This window comes from Tenrec ecaudatus, chromosome 9 (genome assembly GCF_050624435.1).
Source record: "Tenrec ecaudatus isolate mTenEca1 chromosome 9, mTenEca1.hap1, whole genome shotgun sequence".
Taxonomy (NCBI): domain Eukaryota; kingdom Metazoa; phylum Chordata; class Mammalia; order Afrosoricida; family Tenrecidae; genus Tenrec; species Tenrec ecaudatus.
In genome coordinates this window covers 161,327,119-161,341,710 of record NC_134538.1, presented here as the reverse complement: position 1 = coordinate 161,341,710, position 14,592 = coordinate 161,327,119, and the positions used below count along the sequence as shown (strand labels likewise).

Here is a 14,592-nt window from a genome sequence, read left to right as displayed (position 1 = left end):
ACAAATGGGTCTTGGAAGAAGTGCAAGACAGAATACTCCTTAGAAGCAAGGACGGTGAGACATCATGTCCTTGGGACCTGTTATGAAGAAGGTTGAGGGCATCATGCTTGGTATGGAACAGTGAAGGCCCTCCAGTGGGAGGTGGCCGGTGTGGTGCCTGCAAGAATGGTTCAGATACAGCAATGATGGTGAAGGTCCCGCAGGGCCGCACAGAGTTCCAATCCTCACTACATTGGGTAGCTCTGAATTCAAATCGACTTGATAGACTGTAACAACACGTGACTCAGGCTCCATGTGGACATCACCTACCTGTGGGGACTGGTCCCCGCCTCATGCTTGAGTCTGTACCCACATCGCTTATGCTTGCTTATTCAAGATATTTTTTTTCAATTTTATTTCCTATCAGTGCAAAATGGCTTCTCTGTGAGACAGTGTCACACTCTGCCCTTCAGAGAATCGCATCCTCCTAATTTGTAATTCCTTGGTGTCTTTTTCATGCCTAACAACTTTATGTTTGCCTTGGGCTTCATACCTCTCTCAAAGTAAGGATTTGTCTTGTCTTTCTCTATCCCTACCCTCTTTGGGAATACCTGCATCCTGACATCCCATTTGGTCGTCCTTGGTCCCTCCAAGACTTCACCAAATGTCTGTTACCTGCTCAGTTTCTTCCACTTTATGTTAGCTTTTTGAAGCTGACCCCACTCAGCTAGTCTTGAAAAAAAATTGATTTTCTCTATTTATCATATGCTTGGAAGAGTTTTCACCCAGATGACCATTCTCCTTGGACAAAGAGGACACACAGACGCCTTCTTCATCACGGGCAGCACTGGGCCTTTGTCCCCTTCCACACCTGAGTACTTCTCCCAATGACACTGGACACCCAAAGGGCATCTCACAGCACCTTTGTGCAACGTCTGCGACTGTTCCCGGCAGAATGCCGGTCCTTTCTGTCCATGAGAAATGGACTGGGCAGGTGAGCGATGCCATCTTCCCCTGGCTAGCATTTTGTTTCCATGGGTCACGTCCAGTGCAAATGCCAAGGCTTTGGCTTTAAACAACTTAAAAAAAAGTTAGAATATAAGAATACATACAGGGTTTTTAAAACATCATGGAAATTTCTATTTTTTAATTCCATTATCTGCCAAGCTTTCAAACAATGCCACTGAACAGAGCCTATCAGGAAATGCTGCAGCACCTTGAATGAATAGGGAGTTTCAGAGAGAGCCATGTGCTCTCAAACATCACTCTGACTGGTTTTGCTGCACACACACATGCACACGCATGTGCACACGAGTACACACATCTGCATTGCTCATGAGGAGATTGAGCTTCGGAGAGATGAAGATATTCATCCAAATTGCAGCGGACACAGCCAAGAACCCAGTCAGAACCAGTTGTTTCTTCCGTGGGCTCTTTGCTCCTCCACATTATAAAGCTTCTCACTTTTCTTTTGATAACATCTTCAGCACATCATGCCATGGATTTGCTTTCAGGTCTTCAAGCCACTTAACGCTTTTCATGCTAGAGGAGGGAGGATGTAACCAAAACATGCACAAATGCTGCCACCATTTAAGATCTGCAGAAACCAAAGTCACTGAACAACGCAAAGTAACCACTTGACATCGCACCTCTCTCTAGTCAGACAGACACATGTCAATGTATACGCTTCATAAACTATGCATATACACCTAATGTTTTCAACTTTATATATGGAGGCTTCAAAAAGTTCAAGCCTATGTACCATATATACATGAGTATAAGTTGACCCGAATATCAGCTGAGGCACCTAACTTTACCACAGAAACTGCATTAAAAATGTGCTGGAAAACTCAGCTTATACACAAGGGTTTATGGTATATGCGTACATTAAAATGAATATGTATTTGAAAACTTTTGCAAAATAAATCCATTGGCTGAAATTTTTAAAAAATAAACCCATTCTCATTCAGACAAAGAGGAGCCCTTAATAAAATGAATAAATGTATATATAAGTACACAAGATTTTTTTCTAGCTTACATAATTGTGTGTCTGCTATATATGTGTATATACATATACTATATATATATATATATATATATATATATATATATATATATATATATATATATATATATATATATATATATATATATATATATACCACACCACTGTGAGGATGACACAGACCTGGAAGAGCTTCTCTCTGTTGTGTACAGGTTAAGGGTTGGATTCTGTGGAACTCCAGAGATGTATGGGGATACAAACATTTCCTATTGGTTCGCTTTCAGAAAATTAACCCAAAGCCATGGCCATGAAATCAATGCAGGACTCCTAGAGACCCTGTTTGAGTTGTCCGAGACACTAAACTGTTCACAGCTGAACCCCGCCTGTCAGTGCTCCTTTTCCATCACGTCGGTTTATTATACTGACAGACACCAAACGGTCCCAGGCTTATAAATACTGGTATGTAGGAAATTATTTTCTCCTTCCATAGTCAATAATCTACAAAATAATCAAGTACACGTTCCTTGTTTCTTTCCATACCCACCCCACTCCATCCCCTTCCTTCTATCCAATTCATGCTTCTCTCTCCGGGCTCTGTCTGTTGTCTCTCTCTTCCCACCTCTTTTCCTCCTCTCTCTTGCTCTCTCTTTCAGGCTCCTATCTTTGCAGATGGGTGATCAGAGATGCAGAAGCTAGTCTTTTTCCCTGCCCAGCCTCCCCTTCAAGCACCCACCCCAAGCTCCATCTTTTCTTTAGATTCCACAACCAGGCTAATCTGCCTGGGTTTCTGCATATCTCCATAACCAAAGACTGAGACAGCACTTTTACAGCTACATGACCTTCTCCCAAGATTTGCCACTGGTTTTTGTAAACAAACAAATGAAAACGCAGTGTCTCTGCTTCTTCTAATGGCTTCATTGACTAGGTGACATCTACTCAGCCCATTTTCCCAAAATGAGGTAACTGCATTGCAGAGTTTTAGCACTGCTTCTAATGTCTTGTTAGATGAATGAGGGGGAGGGGGGAGAATAACTTAAAGAGCCAGAGCTCAGATCTCCTGAGTTGTACCCCAAGATTTGCTGGTGGTGCTCAGATCCACAATATGCCATTTGAGGGCTGACTATTGCAAACCTTGGAGTGCCTTACCTTGCCATAACTGATCCATCAACATGCAGCACCAAGCACCTTCATGTTTAACGTGTTCTGAGCCTGAGAACAGCACAGCCCTCACCCCCACCAGCCACCTCTCAGGGTTTCACTCTGGTGCCTGAGTGTTACTGTGATTCAATAACCGATGACACTGATGCTTCAAATCTCAACAGGATCACTCTTGTTGGAGAGTTTCCAGACTAAGAGAGGCTAGGAAGGAGGGCTGGGAAAACCACTTCTGAAAAGAAAAAGCCAGTATAAACTTAATGAATTGAAGTACACTGCTGTCTGATAGTTTTGCCTTAAAACAGACCCATCAGCTTGGAAAGCACTCAAACTCTGACTGGGAAAGAGCTTCCTCTTCAACAGAGAGCCGACTGTATTGATGCAGAGAAAGGAAAGCTTTGGGAAGGTTTATCTGCTGATATGGCACCACTCAAAATGAGAAATGACTACAAACATCTATTAGTAATTGGAATGTAGAATGTGCCAAGTACAAGATAGGAAAATAGGAAATTATCCAAACGAAAAGGAATGTATCAAACTAGATGCATTAAGCATTATCGAGCTGAAATGGACTGCTGCTGGTCACGATGAGTCAGCCAGTGAGATGGTCCACTATGCCAGAAGGACAAACTGAACAGGAATGCCATCACATTCTTTGTCTAAAGGACTCTCTCAGCTGTAACCCTGCCAGGTATAGCGTAATACCCATGTACCTACAAGAAGAAATGTCAATTAAACTATCGTATACATTTATAAATAACTGCTAATGACAAAGACGAAGGAATGCAACATTTTTACCCAATGTCTACAATCTGAAAGTGATCAAGTATGCAAATAAGATGCATTGATAAATACTGGTGATTAGACTGAGGGACTTCAAAGCAAAGAATCAGTAGCTGCAAAAGATGGCCTGCGGGACAGAACTGATGCATGCTCAATGACAACCTGGACAGTTACTATATAGGTGTCCTTTGCAAAGTGCACCACACAGGTATTAAATCAAACTACATTTAAGGAAAGAGACGATAGAATGCTTGATCTCATCCCTCAAAACAAAGCCAGGGGACATCCATAGGCCATCAATCATTTATATCAAGTTCAAATTGAAGCTCAGGAAAATTGAAACAAATCAATAAGAGTCAAGGCATTGAGTATATCTCATCTGCAATAAGGGACCACTTGAAGAATAGATTTGACTCATTGAACACTAACATCCTAAGAGCAGAGAAGTTGTGGGGATGATATCAACGTATTATACATGAAAAAAGTCATTACAAAGACAGAGAACTAATGGGAAAAAAATAGATGTCAGAAGAGACTGTGAAATTTGGTTTTGAATGTAGAGTAGCTAAAGTAAAAGAGTTTTGAAGAAACATTATCATAGCGGGGCCCCAGAAGATAAAGTATTATAATAAAACATGCAAAGACCTGAAGTTTGAAAAGCAGAAAGGAAGAACCCAACTCTCAAATTCTCAAGTGGAAAGACCTGAGAAAAATATTAAGCCTGGAGTGAAAATACTGAAGAATTCTATAAACCAATTAACGAATGACCCAGCAAGTGCCATTGTTATGGTTTGTGTCAACTTGGCTAAGTCAGGATTCAGTGGAGATCTCCCCCATGATGTGATTGGACATAATGTAGTCAACTCCTTGCTAGGCTCTTCTGTGGGAAGGTGAGTGTAACCCTGTACTGAGGGCACAGCTCTTCCATGGAGGTGTAACCTACTATCATTTAAACCAACTCTGTGAGAAGGCTTATTCCCTTCTTGCTGGTCAAGGTCACACATCTAGCTCATTGATGCACCATATTGCTGCAGTGATCAACTCAGCTATCATCAGCCTTCCATAAACTTGCCAAACTCAGATTCTTTTGACCCTGCCTCCACCAGTCTGTGGTCCCACCCACCCACTACCTCCCCTCACACTTTCTGGTTCACCTTCATACTTCTTGGCCTACTTTATACCATTTCAGGAGGTAGGATATGATCAGGAATTCATAGCATTTAAAGAAAAAAATCCAAGTTCCTGACAAAATATCAAGGATCCAGCAATTAAGGGAATATCAAGTGAGATGTTTCAACCAGCAAATGCAATGTTGAAAGTGCTCACTCATCTATGCTAAGGAATTTAGAAAACCATTACCTGGCCAACTGCCTGAAAGAGATCTATATTAGTGCCTATTTAAAGAATGAAGATCCAATAGAATGAGGACATTATTGAACAGGGCACTGTTTATCATACATGAGCCATTTTTTGCTAAAAAACAATTCAAAGTAGTTGAAGCCATATATGGACAGTGAATTTTCACATATATGGACAGTGAATTTTCAGACATTCAATTTGTATTCAGAAGAGTATGCAGAATAAGACATCTCATTGCTGATATGAAATGTGTCTTGGCTGAAAGCAGAGGTTACCAGAAAGATGTTCTTCCGTGTTTTATTAACTATGCTAAGCCAACTGACTTCATGGATGTGCAAAATATGGATAAAAATATGAATAATTGAGACTTCAGAGCACATAATTTTGCTCTTGTGGTATGCATAGAATAAGGGACTTTTTATTGCTTGGTTTAAAGTTAAAAAAAAGGTGTGTTTCATGTTTGTATCCCTTCACCATACTTTTTCAATCAGCCTGCTGAACAAATAATCTCAGAGGCTGGATCACATGAAGAAGAATTCAGCATCAGGTTTGGAGACTAGCTTATTAACAACTTTCTCTATGTGGTTGACACAAGTTTATTTGCTGAAAGCGAGGAGGACCTCAGCACTTAGTGATGAAAATGAAGAATTGCAGCTTTCAGTATGGATTGGGATTCAATGTAAAGAAAACCAAAATCCTACAAGTTCAAAAATAGTCAGCATCGTGATAAATGTAGAAAAGGTTTTACTTTACTTGAATCCACCAACAATGACCATGAACCTTCAACAGTCAAGAAACCAAATAATGTGTTGTATGGGACAAATCTGCTGCAAAAGATGCTTCAAACTGTCAAAAAGCAAAGGTTTCGTTTTTCAGTATCAAGGTGTGCCTGATCCAAAGTACATTTTTCTTTTCTCTAAATTTTTATTGTGAATTAGATGGCATTTAGCAGCAAAAATCAGTTTTCTTTAAAAAATCCATAGACATTGTGTTCCATGTCATTGATTGGATTTTCTATAATGTGGCATCCCTTATCCCACTTCTTCCCTGGTTTATCCACTTCCATTCTTCCTTCCCCAGCCTTCTTTCCTTCTTATTTGTCCATAGGCAAATGCTGCCTTTGGATGGCATATGGGTGATTATTCTAAGGTATGCATATGATTCTTGTGTTGTGATTCCCTTATAAATATGTCTATTGATTGGCTGAAAATTGAGCTTTGAGAATAAGTTCCATTCTATGCTGACAGGGTGACCATGGTCTCAGAAATTCCCCAAACTTTATCTGACTAGTCTGCTGTGTCTTTGTTGTGATTTTGAGATCTTTCCCACATTTTCTCCCAATCTATCAAGGATACTCTGATGAGATCCCTTTTTGACAGGTCACTAGTAGAAGCTGGTCAACATCCTATTCTTTTGTTCCCAGAATCTTGGAACCTGAGTTTCAAGTGGTCCACTAATCCACTGGACTAATTTTTCCAGGGACATTTGATTTTTCTCACCCTTCCTTGCTCTGACAGGTAGAAACCAAGGGTTTCTCTTTAGAGGACTAGTAACAGGATGAGTCATAGTATTTCCAATCACCTCACCTGCATGTGAGATTTGGACAACGAAAAGGAATACTGAAAAACAAAACAAAACAGATTCATTTGAAGTATGGTATTCATGGTTTTCCAGAAGAATGAGACAATCAGTCTTGGTAGAAGTGCTGTCGGAATGCTCCTCGGACAAGGATGGCAAGAGTTCATCTCCTGGACTTTGGCATGTCCTCAGTAGGTGCCCATCCCTGGAGAGTGACAGCTTGCTAGGCTAAGTAGAGAATCATTGCCGAAGAAGAAACCTTTCAGTGAGGTAGTGACTTGGAGCAAGGGGCTCAAACAGGGTTGTGAGGATGACCCAGGACTAGCAACGTCATTCTGTCATTCTTAGGACTGCTGTTAGTTGGGACCACTCATGACAAGGAATCTTGAAGCAACCCAACAAGATACAGAAACCAAAGCTGACCAGACGAGAAGAGCTGCAGTACAGATTTCCTTTATTATGTTTATGTCTTCATTTTCCCTTGCCCACATGTAATTAAAAACCTGTCCGTTGATTTTAGCTGGTTATTGACTAACATGCATCTTCCTTTCCCCTGCTCAAATTTGTACAGCTTTTACTTGAACCAAGAGCAATATTTAGAAACAATAATCTTCTCCTGTGATTTGACTGTGTCTAAGTATTCTATGCTCTCCGTACCCTGGGCATGGAGAAACACATGAATAGCTTTTCAGTGAAGCAGGTCAAGTAGTATCAAGAACTCTTTAAAACTTCAAAAGAAAAATTCCACCAACTCCCATCAACCCTGGCCCATTTCTGACTTACTTAACTTTCTCTGATTTATGCTGATGATATGGATATAGGATTGTTGTTTTTCAAGAGCCTAGGGAGTCGATAGGAAGATAGTACACCGACTTTAGCCTCTTCAGCCAAATTTACAAAATAGCAGGAATGATCATTAATTGAATATTAGAATCATGATGATTCTATTTCTCACATTTAAATTAAAATGTTACTACCTTGAGTAAATAAAGTAATAATACAGAGTAGGGGAGCTATAAGTGGCCAGGGAGTTTCATTAGCTTTTTCCCAGAGTTTCCACCACATTAATTCTACCAACCTGTTCTTGGCTGCCCTTATGCATAAACTACTGGTTCCTCATAATGCTGTATGGCATTTCAATTTCGAACCTGCCCTCCATAAACAGGATGAAGAATTACTGTGCTCACGTATAAACTGCTTTGTGAGTCCATGTGTATCTCCCATAATCAATAACGCACACATTTGAGGAAGAAAAAAAAACCCTCCAAGACCAAGAAAAGTCAAGCAATTCTATTTCATCTGCTAAGCAAATTATTTTTCTCTTTCCAAAGTAGAAAATAGTATTAAAACTATAAGTGCCCCCCAAGCGAGCATCACCGTCTGAAGCTGGCCTATGGAGGAAGAGCGGAAAGGAGTTCAAAGGGCCTGCTTGGTGCCCACCAGTGACGCTGTGTTTGTGCCTCTATTGATTCCTTCTGATGTGTAATCGAGTCTCGCTTCCCTGTGGATCAGCCCTGACCTGTCCTCTGTAACCCACAATGAGTGTAATAAACATGATCTAGGGAAATACATTGTGCTCCAAGAGCCTCTTCCTGAACAAAGAAAAGGAGATGCACCCACGCAGTCTAAACGGCCGTCGGTCTGCTCAGATGAACCACACTGAGAGAATGTGTCTATTAAAGCAAAATGTCGACCATTGTTCTTAAATTAAATTCCAAAGTGGAGTTCTGTCTGACGGAGTATAGGCTTGCAATTGAGGTTCTGCATGCAACTGCCTGGATTCTGTTCCTCATTTGTTTTCGCCACCCTCAAAGTCAACTTTGTGTTAAATAAAATATGTATTATGTACTACATTAAAAGGCACGTCCCTGATGTTGAGTTAACTCTGAGTTGCAGTGACCCTACAGGATCAGGTAGAACTGCCCCAGGGGAACCGTAAATTTCACAGTGAGGCGGTAAATCTTTATAGAAGCAGACTGCCACGCCTTCCTCCCTCAGTGTGACTATTAAGTCTGAACCACCAACCTGCTTATTCAAGACTATACTATGTGCAAACACAGTAAAGAGAACAGTTCATGTGCTAACTTTAATCCTTATAATAATCTAATTAGTTATTAATTAAGGATAAAAAATATAAAAGATGAGCAAAGTCAAGGGTTTGCCTAAGGTCACATGGCTCCCTGCCCAGATCTGTGTGTCCTCAAACTCACAGGGGCCTGGGGCATCCCAGGAGGGGCATCACGGTGGGTAAAGCTTAAACATGTATGAAAGGGGCGTGAGCATGTGAGTAGGTCATGTGTTCGCAAATCACCTGCCACCTAGGCAGAGACTCTGGCCACACGGGGGTTGGGTGGAAATAATGGCTCAAATGAGACCCATGAACCCTCAGCTTGGCCTTGGGAATATGGGGTGAACTGGCACCCAGGGGCACAAAGAGTGGAGCGCTTGATTCTGAGCCAGAGCGCTGGTGCTGCAGACCCTCCTGAAGCACCTCAGAAGAAAGGTCTGACTTCATCCCCACCACACCTTCCTGGCTCTCCCTCAGTAGGTGTCGTCTGCCTCTGGGTCTGCCGCTTCTTCCGGAGCTCCATGCTCTCGCCTGCGCCTTATGTAGGTCTCTCCCTGACCTCTCACCTTTCTCTTTACATCGTGGTATCAATTTTCTGACTTGACTAGTTTTTTTCCTCCTTCTTCACTTTTTTTTTCTTCAGAAAGCCAGTCTTTTAATTTCCAAAAAGCTGTGCCACACATTTCTACCGGGTGCCGATGGTCACCCGCCATACTTGCACGAGGTTATCTGTGTAACCTGCAAACAGAGTCTGGCCATCAGCAGACCAGGCCAGAGAGGAACACTGGGCGGTTCGGCCTTGCTGCTGGTACTGATCACTTCTTACTTCAGCTCATCAACAATGATCTTGCCCTCCAAGTCCCAGATCTTGATGCTGGGGCCAGTGGCAGCACAGAGCCAGTAGCGGTTGGGACTGAAGCACAGGGCATTGATAATGTCTCCTCCATCGAGGGTATAAAGGTGCTTGCCTTCATTGAGATCCCACAGCATGGCCTGGCCATCCTTGCCTCCAGAAGCACAGAGGGATCCATCCGGAGAGACCTTCGCAGTGTTCAGGGAGCCTGTGTGGCCGATGTGGTTCGTTTTCAGTTTGCAATTAGCCAAGTTCCACACCTTGACCAACTTGTCCCAGTCACAGGAGACGATGATGGGATTGCTGCTGTTGGGCGAAAAGCGCACACGGGACACCCATTCAGAGGCTCTCCTCCTGTACGGTGCACTTGCAAACGCCCAGAGTATTCCACAGCGTGATGGTCTTATCTCGGGAGCCAGAGACAGTCTGCCGGTTGTCAGAGGAGAAGGCCGCACTCAGCACGTCCCTGGTATGGCCTACAAAGCGCGTGTGGTGGTGCCCGTTGTAAGATCCCAGAGACGTAGTGTTCCATCCCAGGAGCCTGAGAGCGCAATCTGGCCGTCAGAAGAGATGACCACGTTGCTCACAAAGTGAGAGTGACCACGCAGAGCACGCTGGGGAAGGCCTTAGTTGGCCTCATCCCTCGTGAGCTTCCACATGATGATGGTCTTATCTCGCGAGGCAGACAGAATCATGTCGGGGAACTGTGGCGTGGTAGCGATCTGCGTTACCCAGCCGTTGTGGCCCTTGAGGGTGCCACGAAGGGTCATTTGCTCAGTCAGGGCGGCGGTGGGTGCGGGGGTTGCCGCAGCGATGAGGATGGCACCGGATAGCTCCGACACACCAGCTCCTGCTGCTGTTCAGCGGAGAAAAAGCCCTGCTTCACTTTTACAATCTCGTTTACTCTCACGTTTCCTTTTCGCTGTAGCATCAAATCTTGAAATATCTGTATTATTCTACCCTTCCTTGGTTACCAAACTGCTAAGTTCCTCAAACTACTTTCTCACAGAGATCCATAAAGTGACTTTTACATATGTAAATGCTTGCTGTGAAATATTTTAAAATGTTTATGTGATCTAGAAAGGCATAGAGCAAAACCGAGTCTGATCTTTTCTTCAATAAATGTTTTCTAAACTGCCAGGTCTCCAATAATAAGTGAGATGTTGAGGTCATACATGATGAACTGGCAAATTATATACTCAGTGGAAAAAAAATATATATATATAGAGGTGAATATTGGATTTCTAGATACAGTCTTATTTGATCTACCATAGAATCCTCAACTTCAGCACAAGTAGGGGGAAGGGGGGTGGTTAGTGAGTCTGGAGGAGCAGGGTGTTGATCAAAGGAAAAGCTATGCACATATAAACATCATGATACACAGGAAGGTGTTTGGTGGGCCAGGGCACTGACAGTCACCTGCAAGGGTAGTCCATAGCTGAAGATGGTCCCGAGGCAAGCGGGGCAGTGGAGGAGGGCAGGCTAACTCTTGTAGTTGAAGAGAGAAGAAGCAGGGGTCCAGGGCACTCAGACCATCTCTATCAGCAGTATGGTGCTGAGCCGCTGGGGCAGAGATCTCCAAGGGCAGCAGGTGCCGGCATCTGTAACCACAGGACGTCCTTAGGGAGGGCTCGCAGATGTGGGATGCTATTTCAGAGGGTATGGAAAGCAAGCATGCTCTCTCTCTCATTTGGGTGCAAACTGCTTATTTGGGCTATTTTTAAAATAATAAGACATATAAACATTTGCGTTTTATGTAAATATATGTTTGTCTTTTTGTTTATTTGCAGTGAACCCAGATTGCCATGATGAAATTAGCAACTTGGGGCCAATGCACAGAAACCATCTTTAGCTTATTTTTACATCATGTGGGCATAGGAGTGACTAGATCACAGATTAAAGTATCAATACAGAAGTGGCTAGACATGAGAACTGAGTGTAGCTCTTTGTTGTTATTATTATTAGTAGAATATTATTTTGAAAATCAAGCATTGAGAACTGGACCTCCTGCTTTCCCATAAGGATAGCTGTGGTTCCTGACTCTCTTTCCTACCTGAAGGCATAAGGCCATGAGGAATGAGAGTCCCCACCTTCCCTGATGCCGCTGGAATAAAAAGAGATGGGGTTATAATAGCTGCTGGCATCATTTAGTCACCCACTGCAGGGCTCTGCCCTCATTTACTGACTCAGCAACCACTGTGTGCTCTGTACCCATCTGGAGATACAATAGAGAACAGGGAAAGAAGGTTCTTGTCTTGTGGATGTATATGCCAGGGGTTACAACAGAAATTCAACAAATAAGAGAAGCATAATAGATAGATGATTGGTACATAGATAGATGGATTGGTGGACGGATGGGCAAACAGGCAGTTAGATAATAGATGGATAGGTCAGGCAAAAACAGATACCCATCTGCAGAAAAGCAAACATGGTCCGTACATCACATCATGTACAAAAACTAAGTCAGATGGAGCAAGGACCTAACCTGAAAAACCTCAAGTCACAAAAATCATAAAAGTTTAGAAAGCAAATTTAGGGGTTTTAATTTATAGCATAATTAGGCTATCAAACATAAGTGAAAATACACAAACAGTAGAAGATAAATTAGGTAACAGGGACTTCCTAACCCTTAAAAACTTAGGCAAATAAAAATCCCTTTTAGATAATAAAAGGAGAGCCTATAGACTGAGAAAGAGTTCTTGGCCATGACATATCTATCAGGAGCATAACCCGTAAAATGTATAGAAAAATGCAACACCTCAATGATAAAAAAAAAAAATCCCCTTTAAAATGGGCAGAATACCTCAAACACACTTGTAACCTGAGGACTTAAGACTGAAATTCATGGTGTTTGAATAATCAGAAGACAGCTATACCAAGGGTATTGAACTGTCAGTAGGTGGGAAATCATTAACTTACTACATCAATGTCCTACATGTATTATGATATATAATACATCATAATGTATTATAATGTATTAAGATATACATTATTCTGGAAAACCTGTAATGGGCATTCTTAGTGAATGCTATTTAAATTTTCCCTGACAATTAACTCTTAAATTTTGTGTGAACATCATCTAGTCACAAAAGGATTTCTTCTGTACAAGTAAATAATTCAGGTACTTTGATATGTAGTTAGTCTACATTAGCCCAATATCACTCTCTTGGGTGTTTTAAAAAAAATATTACCTGGGGCTAATCAAAAACAACATTAAGGTAAAATCTTTATGCCCCAGGGTTATGGTCAATAAGGCTCTTTACTATCAATTAACAAGAAGGTCTCTAAAGGGAGTCAAAGGCAGATACTTAAAATACAGACCCAGGAATGGGTTTGGGATTCACGACTAAATCCTATCTCCAATTTAAGAAAAATTAATTCTTTACATCAAGGCCCTGCTCAATACTTGCCCTCAGGAAGGAAACACAGAAGCTATGGGCGCTGTGGCAAAGAGTGGTGGAGAAATTAGATGGTGCCTGGCTCTCAGCATCAGGGCTTCTAAAGGCTTGTTTCCAAACAAGCCATCATCTAAGGGAGATGCCAACTACGTCCACCTGGAAGCAGCACACCAACGTCAGTGACCAAAGGATTATAAATCATAAAATCCGAAGCTGAGGAAGGGAAGAGTACCAGAGCCTAAATTGAGAGATCCTGGTTTACACAAGACTATAGATGACGGTGGAAGCCCAAGAGACATGTGTGAGATCTACGTAGGAAATAACTCTCCAGTGGTTTCCATCTATCCACAATGGAGGGATGAAAAGAAACTGGTTGCCTATCAGAATGCACTGGAGACATGACTACAAGAGATCAAAATGATAAACCTGACTTTATCTGCTAAAATGTTGTCAGTCGATCCCTCCTCTGATGCATGTTAGGCCTGATCTGGTTTTCAACATTGTGATTGTGTGTGTGTGTGTGTGTGTGTGTGTGTGTTTCATAGTAGGTTTTAACTGAGATCTATGATCTACTTTGTCATTGACGATAACCCTCTTGAATTTTTGTTGTATTTTTTCTATTTTTTTAGTACATGAAACCCTGGATTAATGAATCTGTAGATACAACAAGAAGACTAACTATCCTTAGGGTGTACAGGGAGTGGGTAAAGGGGAACTGACATCAAGGAGTTCAAGAAAGAAGAGAATGCTTAGGAACTAATTGTGGTAGCAATTATACAATATGCTTGGTCTGACTGAACTATGGGACAAAATGATATTGGCATTCACTCCAAATAAAATGGTTTGGGGGAAAAAAGAATGACAGAGGAGACAACAACAACAAAACATGAAAATTCTACTTGAAACGATAAACTACTAAGAAACTTTGGTGGTTGATAATTTTGAAAATAAAATAAATTCTTTTTAAAAATGGGCATAATACATGAATAGAATATACATCTCAACAAAAAAAGACACACGAAGGCCAAAAAATACAAATAATCCTGTGATCATTGTCCATTAGACTGATGAAAAGACGACACAATGCGATCTCCTCTCAGAGTAAGAAAGTTAATAAAAACAGAAATAGTAAACGACGAGTGCTCATGAAGAATGTGGAGAGGTTGGGACTACCTTACACTGCTGATGAGATTATAAAACTTACACCCAATGTAGAAAATGGTACAGAACTCTTGTAAAAATTTGGAAATAGAACTACCTCATAATCTAGAAATCCCACACTGGGTGCATATCCATGAAATATAGGCAATATGACATGAATTGATGTGTGCATACCCATTTTCATCCCAGCATCATTCAAAAGCTGAAACATGGTGCCCGGCTATCAAAAGATATAGCATCTGGGGTCTTAAAA

The 14,592-nt window shown here is 41.7% G+C and overlaps 1 pseudogene; it reads right to left on the bottom strand.

Annotated features, from left to right (window-relative positions):
* Nucleotides 1-9,612: 9,612 nt before the first annotated feature.
* Nucleotides 9,613-12,210, bottom strand: LOC142456260 (small ribosomal subunit protein RACK1-like; annotated as a pseudogene).
* Between the last annotated feature and the right edge of the window lie 2,382 nt (nt 12,211-14,592).